Source organism: Accipiter gentilis, chromosome 9 (genome assembly GCF_929443795.1).
Source record: "Accipiter gentilis chromosome 9, bAccGen1.1, whole genome shotgun sequence".
Lineage (NCBI taxonomy): Eukaryota > Metazoa > Chordata > Aves > Accipitriformes > Accipitridae > Astur > Astur gentilis.
Genome location: NC_064888.1, coordinates 6,372,646 through 6,385,908, shown reverse-complemented (window position 1 = coordinate 6,385,908; position 13,263 = coordinate 6,372,646). Strand labels below are relative to the sequence as shown.

The following is a 13,263-nucleotide window of genomic DNA, read 5'->3' as shown; positions in this document are numbered from 1 at the left end:
TTGAGTAAATAGTTGACATACATACATATTTTTCTTCTTTAAGGAAGCCATCTGTGGTTTTTCAGGTGTTCTCCCTAGCTTTCATTTCACCCTTTAATAATGTATCCAAAGACTACATGTTTAGGTGAAAACAGAGATGAACTCATTATCCATACATTGATAAAAGTTACTTGCATTTAAACTTCCCTATTTACATGTTTCAATAAAAAATAGTTTGAGGTTAAAAGATTTTAAGCTGCATTGCTCCCATTTTAAAAGAAAAAAAAATAAAAAAGGAAAAAATTTAGCTAATTAGGGATCCGGTATTTCTCTTCTTTATTTTCAGTTTTAGGCATTTAAATATTGGAGTTGAATGTTTTCTCCATGGACAACTCCATGAACCAAGGCAATGCTCTTATCAGCCAAATTTTCAGTGTTGTCTTCTTTTTAGGATGGGTTTTGTCTGGTTTTATTATTTTCATTATTTCATACTTGCTTCAGTCTCTATGTTCACACACCACCACCACATGCTTGCTCTTTTACTCCCTGCCATCACATTTTTAATGCAACATGGTATACCACTACTTTTTTCTGAAACAGTTTTTTTTTTCTTGATCTTGGGAAGTGCCTTCTTGCCCCATCTGTAAGTCCAGTTGTTGCCAGGTTTAACATGATGAGAGTCAAGATTTACTGGGTTCTAAACTGCAGCCTGTTCTTAATCATTAATGTACACCATTACTGAATAGTTTTTTTTAATAATCTTCTTTCCAATCTCTATCTCATTTTCTGATGACTTATTTGCTGACACCAAAAGATAACGTGTAGTTTGCTTAAAGATAGGTATTTTTCCTACATAGAAAATGTAGATAACGCACTTGGAAAATAGTTTAAGATGTCATCAGTCATACTAGTGAACGGTCCCACATAAGGACTGCTGCAGTTAGTACCTGGCTGAACGAAGTTCTTCACAAGCACTGTGGTGGAGGCCAGGTGCCCACCAAAGCCACTCTGTCAGTTCCCTCCTCAGCTGGACAGGGGAGAAAAAATATAATAAAAGGCTCATGAGTCAAGATAAAGACAGGGCCATCACTCACTAATTACCATCACGGGCAAAAGAGACTTGACTTGGGGAAGATTAACTTACTACCAATCAACCAGAGCAGGGTAATGAGAAATAAAACCAAAGCTTAACACACTTTCCCTCCACCCCTCCCTTCTTCCCAGGGCCAGCTTCACTCCTGAATTCTCTACCTCCGCCACCCGCAGTGGTGCAGGGGGACGTGGAACGGGGGTTGCGGTCAGCTCGCCACATGTTGCCTCTGCTTCTCCATCCTCTTCAGGGACAGGACTCATCACACTCTTCCCCTGCTCCAGCGTGGGGTCCCTCCCACGGGAGACAGTGCTCCATGAACTTCTCCAATGCGAGTACTTCCCACAAGGCTGCAGTCCTTCACGAACTGCTCCAGCGTGGGTCCCTCCCAAGGGGTGCAGTCCTTCAGGCACAGACTCCTCCAGCGTGGGTCCCCCACGGGGTCACAAGTCCTGCCAGCAAACCTGCTCCAGTGTGGACTTGTCTCTCCACAGATCCACAGGTCCTGCCAGAAGCCTGCTCCAGTGTGGGCTTCCCATAGGGTCACAGCCTCCTTCAGGCACCCACCTGCTCCGGTGTGGGGTCCTCCCTCAGCTGCAGGTGGAGATCTGCTCCACCGTGGACCTCCAAGGGCTGCAGGGGTACAGCCTGCCTCACCAGGGTCTTCCCCACGGGCTGCAGGGGAATCTCTGCTCCGGCACCTGGGGCACCTCCTCCCCCTCCTTCTTCACTGACCTTGGTGTCCACAGAGTTGTTTCTCTTACATGTTCTCACTCCTCTCTCTGGCTGCCTTTTCTGTGGCACAGCAACTTTCTTTCCCTTCTTAAATATGTTCTCCCAGAGGTGCTACCACCATTGTTGATGGGCTCGGCCTTGGCCAGCGTCAAGTCCGTCTCAGAGCCGGCTGGCATTGGCTCTATCAGACATAGGGGAATCTTCCAGCAGCTTCTCACAGCAGCCACCCCTGTAGCACCCCTGCTACCAAAACCTTGCCATGCAAAAGTCAATACACAATCTGTATCCCACCATACTTTGTGAAAAACAGAGCATGGATTAATGATGCTGTGTATGTAAAGGACTCTAAATGTTGGGAGAATAACTGTAATGCCCACTTAGATAAAAAAATAAGTATCAAATATTATACTAGCAATGCAACTAAATATTTAAATATAAAATATTTAAGTTTGAAGAGAAGCAGCAAATTCTAAAGAAAGGAATTTATTACTGCAGCAAGTTTTTTTCCTATTACACTCTCTTTACCCTTTGTTTAAAAAGAGAGAAAGAACGATACATTTATGCTGGGTTTTGATTTAGCTTTGTGTTTGTGATACAAGGGAAGTAAATAAATGCAAACAGAAAACGTGACAAATGTAAAATCACATAAAGTGCTATTGTACTTGTCAAGTTTAATATTAAATATGAGGCAAATTGCTCAAATGGAAAAAATTGAATTAGGGATTTAATGAAAAAAATGTATGACTTACGATTGCTCAAGCAACATATTGCCACTGAATGTATTGGCAATCAGCTCTCTTAAAACACTAATTTTAAATATATAGTGTTAATTTATAAATAAGTGGGTTTAGCATTACATCTAATATCCCTCTTGCTCACCATACAAGCACACAGTAATTAGAGCCCTTGTGAAATCATGCTTCTAAAAACATCACTTTGCTAGGCACAATTAGCGTATTGCATCAGAAACTAAAGTAAATGCCTGTTAACAAAAGCAGTATTTCCAGTAGCCTGATCACTAGGATCACTTGAGAGTTCTACAGATTCAGTACGTGTTAAGATTTACCCTGCTATTTATAACTTCTATTTCTTAGGGTATGGAAATTTGTCTACATTGGAGAAATTTGGGGGGAGGGTTGGCTACCCTAGTGCAGACACTGTGTACCAGCAGTTTCACACAGTCACATATCACATCACCAATAAGGAGAAGAAGTTAAATCACATGCAGACAGTTTATGTCAGGGCATGAAATGCAACACAAACGTCAAAGATGAGGTGCTCTTCTCCAGCTCTGACATTACAGAAAATCAGTAAACCCCAAACAGAGGCTGAGGAGATGCAGAAAATTTCACATTGTATCACAAGCATTGAAAAAGTTGTTTTTCTTGTTTGTCCTTTATAAAAGCTAGGACTAAATTTTTAAGTCCTTCTCTAAGATACTAGAACAGGGAGTCAGAGTTTATACTGTCAGTACTAGTTCGGACTCTCTACTGCAAGACGTTGTAACGAAGGAAATAGCAGTTTCACCCAGCAGCTCAACTACTCTAGTGGTTAAGTTTCATAAGTCTTTTTCACTAGATTTGCCTGCAAATTTGCCTTGGGTATGATACATGTCTGCAGAATTTAGGACATTTTATTCATAAAATTCTGACTTTCAAACACAAGTTTCATACATCTATTTCCTCACAGGAAAAACGATTTCTTTTCCTGTGTATCCTACAGCCAGTGGGTAATGATTGAGTATGTTGGGCTAACCCAGCTTGCAATAGTCTTCCATGTGCTTGTACAATTAGGTGTTGTTCAAAACAGAGTACAGATACAGCACTCACAACCTTTTGTCTGTCAACTCAGAAATACACAATGGGACATAGCTGAGGGAATGTTTTGAATGAAACCGTCTTTGTACTGACTTATAGCTGTTATTGTAAAACATCAGGAATAGCTCTGAGGTGCCTATTCCTCTCTGTCAGAATGGCAATGCTCCCACAAAGCACATTTTAGGCAATGAACAGAAAACTATTATTGAGCAAGGGCCTCGATGTGGCTTCCATGAAGCCTTCAGGCTGGTAGGATCAAACTTATAGCTTAGAAATGAGTAAGCAATTAATCACAGGAGTTAATATTTTGCAATACCTATGCATTATCTGAACTCATGTTGGGTGTGATTAGAGATCAAATGCTATAAATGGCATAGCCCCTAACTAACAAAGCAGAAAAAGATAAATATAAATATTAAAAACATATTTTTCAGACTGAGAAAATATAAAATCCAATGGAAGTGTTAAAAAGATTGTTACATTAAATGCCAATCTCTATCCATTGTAAAATAAATCCTCAAAAGTGAACTGAATGCCCAATTTATTTAATCAAAAATAAACAAAATTTAACAAATCTTTGAATTGCATAACATGCAAAATTTGCATCTAATTTTAAGAAGACTAAAGACAGTGACTTATAATTTCATGCCATGTCCTTGCAATCTTGAAGGAATCAGAAACACTTATTACAGGTGTTACATACAGGATTTTTTAAAACAGGTTTGATTATGCAAGCTTCTTGTATCATAAAAGGGAGATGGAAAAGTACATCTACTACTCCATACAACCAGTCTATAATTATATGGGCAGTATTGTATATGCAGCATATGCAGGAATGACCCTCAAAAAACCAGCAAACTACATATCCTGCTCATACAACTGGGGACATGCAAAAAAAAGAAAGGAAACAATTTTACTGATAGATGGAGCTGTGAGGAACTTAAAAAAAAAAAGAGACATTCACCCATAGACTTGTTATAAGCATAAATTATTGCAGTGTGCCATACTGAATGCTTGCCAGTGTGTACATCTGACTCACCTGATGCACTGAAGCTTTGGGTTGTTCGTAACGATCCGCCCCTTCTGTTCTGAAACATCACTGGGGGAAACGAAATACACTCCCTTCCTCCCTGTCTCTTATATTTTGCTTTGGAAACGTAAGCAGCTACAAAACCATTCCATGAACAAAACTCTAAGAGGCTTAAGATGGTACTGATGCAGAAACACTCTTCTGGGAAAATAAAGGAAAACCTTAACAGGCTGGCAGCAGCTGGGGAGAACACCCTGCCCTGTTTGCAACAGAGAGCAAGCAGTCCTGGCAGAGCAGCAAGGGAACCTTGCTGGCCCACACACCCATAGTAGCACTCGCCTAGCGGAACTTAAAAGGATAACAGTGTCATTCCTGAACAAACAACTGGCCTACGCTACATATTTCTGCCAGCAAATCTGCGTCAGTACAGGATGTGAAACACCCTCTATTTGCAATTCTCAAGGCATAAATGCACCCAGAGTGATTGAAGAACACCGCTGCTGCTTAAGCCTGTGTTTTCAAAGAGCTGGTATAAAAATGACACAAATACTATAGATTATGTATTTCAGTTTGTCACAGAATGCTTTGCAGTAACATAAACAAAACTGATTCTGTTTCATTAGCAAAGTGAATACATGAATATGAGTAATTAATGCAATTTTATCAAAGACAAAAGTGGTTAGGTCTTAAATTGTGATTAAAGGCAGATCTAGGATGGGGTATCATTTTGGAGGGAAAAATCGCATAGATATCATTTTTAGTGTATATCCCGCACCTCACAAATTTGAGTGAGAAATTAGAAAAGAACAAATGCACACTGATGCTGTCCTGGTTTCAGCTGGGATAGAGTTAATTGTCTTCCTAGTAGCTGGTACAGTGCTATGTTTTTGAGTTCAGTATGCAAAGAATGTTGATAACACTGATGTTTTCAGTTGTTGCTAAGTAGTGTTTAGTCTAAAGTCAAGGATTTTTCAGCTTCTCATGCCCAGCCAACAAGAGGGCTGAAGGGGCACAAGAAGTTGGGAGAGGACACAGCCAGGGCAGCTGACCCAAACTGGCCAACAGGGTATTCCATACCATGTGATGCCACATCCAGTGTATAAACTGGGGGGAGTGGGGGTGGGGGGGAATCGCTGCTCGGGGACTAACTCAGCATCGATTGGCAGGTGATGAACAATTGCACTGTGCATCATTTCTACATTCCAATCCTTTTATTATTGCTGTTGTCATTTTATTAGTGTTATCATTATTAGTTTCTTCTTTTTATATTCTATTAAACTGTTCTTATCTCAACCCACGAGTTTTACTTCTATTCCTGATTTTCTCCCCCATCCCACTTGGGGGGGGTGGGGGTGGGGGGGGTGGGCAGTGAGTGGCTGTGTTGTGCTTAGTTGCTGGCTGGGTTTAAACCACTTCAATGGCATTCAAGTGGAAGGCCTATTTTATCAGATAAAACCAACTCAACTAGAAAGCTTACCTTCAAGGTAAGTGCTACTGTAACTAATAAGCCAATTTGAGGCCCATCCCTGGTTACTTTCGTAAAGAAGAAACTTGATGATAAACAAACCTCTGACACCAGCCTGCTTACAGTCCATGAAGACACAGAAATGCTGTTTCACTGAACAAAAAGCAAATAAGAGAACAGTCATCAGCTTCCTTACAATCTCCAAGACTGTTTCCTTGACAAGGTACTTGACAACTCTCAAGGAGTTCTGCCAACCTCACTATCTCTCTCTACCCACTTTTCTGATCATCCTTTTAAATCGGCAACCTAACAATATCCCAGATCCCATTGGCTATCATCCGTCAGAGGAAAGCTGTGTTATTATTAATACAGCAGTTGCTCTTCTCAAACTAATGTATTGGTTGGAGGCTTCTATTCTTCAGCCAGCTCACTGCTGAACAAGTCTATTCTTCTCTCCATTCAGCATGAATACATGGCACACTTCATGACCATTGGCATTAAAGTATGTCCTGACATTAAAAGTGCTCTCACTTAGAACTATCAGTATCTTCCAACTTAAAAAAAATGTACTGTGCTAGTTAAAGAAATGTGCAGGACAAGAATGGCAGTCCCGAAACCTCAACATTTTGTATTCAATTGAATAAATTCAAATTATTAACACTGAGTTAATGAAAAAATTCCCCCTAGCTAAGCAACGCAAACCAAACCAACTCAAACCAAGCAGACAAAACAACTGCCTACCCCCATGCTTGCTTTCTCATTCCAGGTAAGGGTTTGGGGACCACAGGTTCAGCACACAGACAAAAGTATCCACAACTCAGAGAGTTTATCTGATCCAACCACTACTGGTTCCTGGTTTGAGATCAGCATCTTGTTTTCATCTCTGCCACACAGACATACTGGAAAACTAAGAGCTCTGATCACAATATCAAAATGTGTCAAACATCAATTTCTACATCACATAAACAATCTCTCAACCCATAACGTTCAAAAGAAATTTCAGAAGAAATTAAGATGAACTATGTCCAGAATATTCCAATTAATTTATTAATGCAAAAGCTGAAATAAATTTTCAACAACATTATTTTAGTTTTGATATAAAAATGAACAGAGGATGTGGAACAGGCTTGTGCATTTATTTATCTACACATTAAACACATCATCTTAGTGGCAGCCTCTTTTGAACTGGCTAATTATGATGCAGCAATTTGAGTACAGGTTTTATGGCACAGGCTGGAGCAGGGACCTGCATAGTTTTCCTGTGTCTCTCCAAATAGTTAATTGGATTGGTCAGAATGCACATACAAGTAAAAAAAAAGGACAGAAAAAAACACCACTCAGTTCCTAAAAAGTAGTTGCCCTTTAATGTATTCTTATATTCCAGCATCTGCTAATGTTAATACTCTGCCAGACAGGCTTTGCTCAGGACCAACTACTGCTCTTAAAAGCAACAGAACATCTTCAAACACCAACTGGAGCAAAGCAGTAATGGATTTTAGTCACATCAAGAGACTTTTCTAGAACTAGGAGTAAAGTGTTTACACTAGGGTTTGAGGAGGAACTGTTGGCCAATAGAATAGGGAAGAGAATACCTGAATACCAATTTTGCAGTCAGTCCTACCGCTTGCTCTTTAACAACACAGTGTCTAAACAGTGCAACATACCTGATCTTGCTCAGTCTTTACCTGTTTTTTCATCTGATAGGCATTTCCCTGGATTTTTGTTTGTTTGTTTTACTTTTTTCTTGTTCATCAAGAAAAGCTAAGCATTCAAGTTTTTATTCTATCAAAACCTGACCTTATCTAGCGTTTAAAAGCATTTCAGTCATCTTTGAGAAACTCACTTTAATGAGAGAGCCTAGGCGGATCCGTTCAAAGTTCTGGCTGACTTTGGGGTGTCAGCACAGCACTACACAGCATCTCAAGTGCATTATGTACACAAGCAACCAGAGCATCCATGTACACCTTCAGCATCAGGAAAAGTTGAAGCATCACATGACATACAATATATATGAATTTTAATAATTCTGATGATTCTCTTGCAACATGTGAAGGCTAGCACTGTAAAAATGACTTTAACACCTGCCAAAATGCATGATTTACACAGGCAGTATTTGGGCTCAAAGCATGGGTCTATGGGTGCAACAGACAGCAATCATCTCTCAAGTTTGACAGACCATTTCATGCCTTATTTCAATAAGTGTGCTGAAGGTGACTCCTCCTCCCAACCTGACTTTGGGCTGGACCAGCTGGTAACCCTGCAGAGTAGCAGAAGATTCCTTCCAAAGCTGGAATCCCACAAAACCCTCTCTCGTACGTAAGCCTCGCTTGAAAATACCTTTTCGTATCAATTAGATAACCATAAAGAAATTAGTTATTTTAATGACATTATCTTCATCCAGACTTGCCACTGTCACTATACATGCACAAGGGGTAAATGATTTCTGAGATCATTCTAGTGCAAAAAAGATCAAGCTTGCAATTTACAAGATTAGAGGGAGAAAAAAGGCCATTCTAAATTACACTTAACGATGACACATGGCAGCTTGAGAAACTCAGTAACATAAATTAAGTTTCTGAGCAAATATGCATCTTGTCAAGAGCAACCATCATGTAATTACAGAAGCACATGAGAGGTATGTTCCTATTATAAGTATCTGTATGCAAGTTAGTATCAGTTGTACTTCAGAAACAAATAATTCATTTACAAGCTAATTTGAGCAGTATAGTCTGCCAAATTGAGCCTGAAGCTTGAAAAACCAAAGTTCTGCAGGAATAACCTAGTCCTCTAATTTCCTGCATGACTAGAGACATAAAATTAAGACAAAGTGTCATTTTATTAAGGCTCAGAAAACATGCTTTTAAAACTAAGGTGGCTTTTAATTCCTTAGCTTCCACAGGTTTTAGAAACAAACACTTGTTTAAAACATCTCAGTGAAGAGGCTTAATGGGCCGAAGGCAATCTGTGTTGATGCTATCTACTCTAGAATGGAACGGATTTTTTTTCTTTCAGTGCCTTTAGCTTGGAAATAGCTAATCTCTCTTTCTCCAACTTATTATTAGTAACACAGGGACAAGAAATTATCAGTCCAGCTTAGATGTCATCTTATTTAAACTTAAGACCATTTGTGTGCTCTAGAGAGTTTTGCTGTTGTCCCAAGTGAAACAACTGTTAGAAACTTAAAGGTACAATACCACTCCTCCTCTAAATTACGCATTTCACACATTGCTAAAGTCCTTAACAAAATGGAGTCACTATTTTGTGGCTGACAAATTAGTGTTTCTGTAGAAAAATCAGTGCATATTCTAGTGACCAAAATAAGAAACTTCCAGGCTGAAAACTCCTGATTTAAACAGGTACTATTATAATCATAATACCACCAAATACTGTACAACAGAAGGTACCAAAATAGGCTTCCTAAGGTTTTTGAAAAGCAGAACAAGAAAACATCCATCAAGTTCTACATTTCCTCAATATAACACATTCCAATAAATACCTATCTTTTAGAATGACTGATTATCATGAACTGATATTTAAAAATGTTTAAACAAAACTTCTCTAGTTTTGTGAGCTATACAGGCAGGTAAAAACATGTTTCTCAATGTAAAATCAGTACAGCTATATGGCAACAGGTCTACTTAACAGTCCTGACATTTGACATGAAAGAAATGTTTTGTGAGAATGACTGTCTTTACTCAGTATGGATTACAAAGAACCTTAAAATTTAGAATATTGTATCACATTTCAGTACTACATCCATATAGACTTTTTTTTTATTTATTAGAAATAGAGAACAATCACTCAATTCATGCCTGGATCTATGACTGATTACAGTAAATTTGAACTCTGCCTCTGATAGTTACTTTCTTTTGCTTTCTCTGTGGTTCTTTTTCTCAATGCTACTTGACCACCTTAATATTCTTTTAATTATACCACATCTGTACCAAAGGTACAGTTCTATCAAAATCAAAAGCCAGCTGAAAGCATCAACATAGACATACACATATTGAGTCAATTCTTCATCCCACATGGTTACACTCTGTAAGAAAAATAGTTGCTACTTGGTAATTTCCATGCTTCTTTCTATTGTAAAGGGAAAACTAAGTATCAAAACATATTTTTACTTATTTGTTTTTCTGATGACTATTTCCCTGAACACAACTAATAATGGAATAAGACCACCGCTTTGTTCATTATTTCCAAACATCTTTCCTGGGCAGCAACACAACATCAAAACATTTTACCATCACACTCTTAGCATCTTACTATTTGTGCTTGTCTGGCTGTTTATGGCTTCTTGCCATCCTTCTCCTTAGGCTTCTGCTGTCTCTAGATACAGCCATTAGCATACAACTACCCTGTTTATGGCTTGTCTCTAGTAACACCATAATGCATAAGTAAAAGTCCCGTTGCTGGCCAGCTGGACAAAGACCTGTGTTGACACAATAGTTCCCTTTGTTTCAATGTATTCGACAATTAAATTAATTGCTTGAACATTTTTAACCTGAAAGTTCAGTGTCCATCGGTTACAACAGTGCTTCATCTGACCTCCCCTCCTATACATTTACATCTCATTGTTTATCATTCTTTTAGCAATTTAGCAGCTCTTACTCACTTGTTTTCTTTCCCTCTAAATATAGTATACCAGTTTGCAACAGGCTGTGTTTAGCTTGTTAGTTTCCAACTTTAAAAAGAAATACAAGCTTGTACCTTTAGGTCCTTATTTGCGACAACAGCAGATCAATGTTTGATTTGCCATCTGCCTTGAGTACCTCCTAAATCATCATTTCTTCAATTTATATTCATTACAGAACACCTGTCAGATCTGTTACCCAAATTATTCTGTGTCCATGTCGTACCCCCAAACATGTGAAGCCACTACTTCTGCAATCAGAGCGCAAGTCTTGTTTGAGAAACACCACATAAAAGAAGATTGATTTTCATCTTGGAAATGTCAAACTTCTGCCTGTAATGCTCAGCTACATTTTTCTGAAACAGTGAAGTTCAAAAAGAGCCATACACCTGACAGATCTCCGACACATCATGATAGATGTGACAGGTCTACTACTTTACTGCCAGAAATGTCCTCCAACAGAATGAGGCAATCAATGAAGAATAATAAATCTATCCCAGATTGTAGAACTATTTTTTGTACATGCATAAGAGAAGAAACAACACATTTTTTATATCTCTGAATCCTCCTATTTTAAATAAACTATTACACTAACTTGCTTTAATATTATACAACACCAGTTACACAGTTTAATCTTTATCCGTTTCATCTGTTCAGTACTTCTACATCTAAACTCCTAACATGCGTTTTTGTATTATTAAGCTAGTAGAAGAAGAAAATAGATAGAATTTAAAACAAGCTTTCCTGTTAAAAGAACAAGTTTTTCTTACCTTGTTTTCTGGTCCCTCCAAATGTATCTGTTGAATTACGTCCCCACCATCCTAGAAGACATTGTTATCAATACTGAATCAAAATTTTACCTTGAGCGCACAGTGTGAATACATTTCATTTTCCTTTTTTGAAAATTCCCATATTTCAGATAAATTACAGCAAGTTTGGAAAAGTTAATTTGACATTCATAAATCAAAGCCTTCTAGAGAAAGAATTGGTTTGATTTATAACTAATGCCTCTGAATGTATTCTACCACCTACCCTTCAAGTAACAGCCTTGACTTCAGCAACAGAGGAAATAAGCCCCCAAATATGTATTTTCTGAAGTCATTTGACCACAAGACTAACAAAACAAGCACAGCTATGTCAGCTCAAACACACTGATTTAAAATACGCTTTTTTTATGGTAACATGAGTACGTTTAACATTTTCAGTAAGTAGGCTCAATAAATCTAAAAACTGTTGCATGAGTAGATTGATGGTTACTTGTGCTTGTGTACAATTTAAAAAATACCTCCATGCATCACTGTCATAATTCTATTTCTTCCATTATTTTATACATTCATAAGCACATAGACAAGATTTAATGTTGCAGTAACCAAGACAATTTGAATTAAGCAAAGTGCGCACACACACAGAACAAGCAGATATGTGACTAAAGCTCACAAAATTTTGATACTGGGAACTTAATGATATGAGAATTTCCAGGGCTAAAGAGCTTCTATTTATGCACACACAACCACAATCATTTAGCTTTTCTTAGACTGCAGTTCCAAAGAAAAAACAGGGGTATGACAGAGTAGGAATATTATCGCACTTTTACACTCTTGTCTCGTGAAATGCAATGGCTGCATTTATAAAGAGGCCAAGTAGCACCCGTGTAAGAAACAAAAAGCAGGGTTTGCTTTGCTTTTGCATAAACATTAAACAAACAAGTATATAAACAAGACGTGCAAGTCAGACATACACACCTGCAACATACCAAAAGTGTTTGCATAAGCCTAGATAACATAAGGCTCCTACGTTTCATTTGATAGTATATTCTTTGAGGGTATTTCTTCATCAACTGTCAAGGGATAAACAGATGCAGTGCAAGGGGGGCATTCCAACAGATTCACGTCTTTATCAACCCAAGCTTGATATCACATAGCGCATTCCTAGTTACTCCTCCTCGCCCACACACGCCTCACGTTACAAGGGGTCACCTGGGTCCACGGCCAGCTGAAATGCCGCTTCAGCAGCTCACTGCACGCCGGCTTCCTTCTGCCTCGGTCTCTCAGAGGCCCTCGATCTCTCCCCCAGCAGAGGCCGTCCAAACCATCCCCAGATGGCCCCTTTCTTCCCCCCCACCCCAGCACCCTCACATCTACCCTTCCTGCCCCCTCAGGCATCCCCCGAATCCGCTCCGCCTCAGGGCTGGGGCTGCCCCCGCTGCCCTCAGGCAGGCAGCGCGTGGGGGCACCGCACCTTGCGATTGGCCTGTGCCTCTCCCCGAGACGCTCCCCGATTGGCTGCCGGGAGGGATCTCAATCCGGTCCCACCCCCAGAGATTCCAGATGGTTCCAGAACATTCCGGATCACTCCTCCACCCTCGGTCACCTCCCTCTTCCTGCAGAAACTAAACCCCAAGCGTGCCACGGGGATGGCTCACCACGTTTCCCTTTCAAAAAAGGTAAAATCGTTAACAAGCTGATCAGCCTAATGGGAAAGAAACTTAATTTTTGCCTGAAAAAGGTTCAGACT

At 39.4% G+C, this 13,263-nt stretch overlaps 1 protein-coding gene across 7 annotated transcripts in view; it reads right to left on the bottom strand.

The window, feature by feature from the left end:
- PCDH15 (protocadherin related 15) overlaps window positions 1-13,263 on the bottom strand; it is an 858,619-nt gene that overhangs the window by 651,666 nt on the left and 193,690 nt on the right. For 6 of the 7 annotated variants that reach the window (XM_049810552.1, XM_049810540.1, XM_049810547.1 and 3 more), the window contains one exon: window positions 11,520-11,570. The exons of the other annotated variant lie outside the window; for it this stretch is intronic. The gene's annotated coding sequence lies outside the window, so the exon portion shown is untranslated. The remainder of the gene's footprint in view (window positions 1-11,519; window positions 11,571-13,263) is intronic. 7 annotated transcript variants of the gene reach the window in all.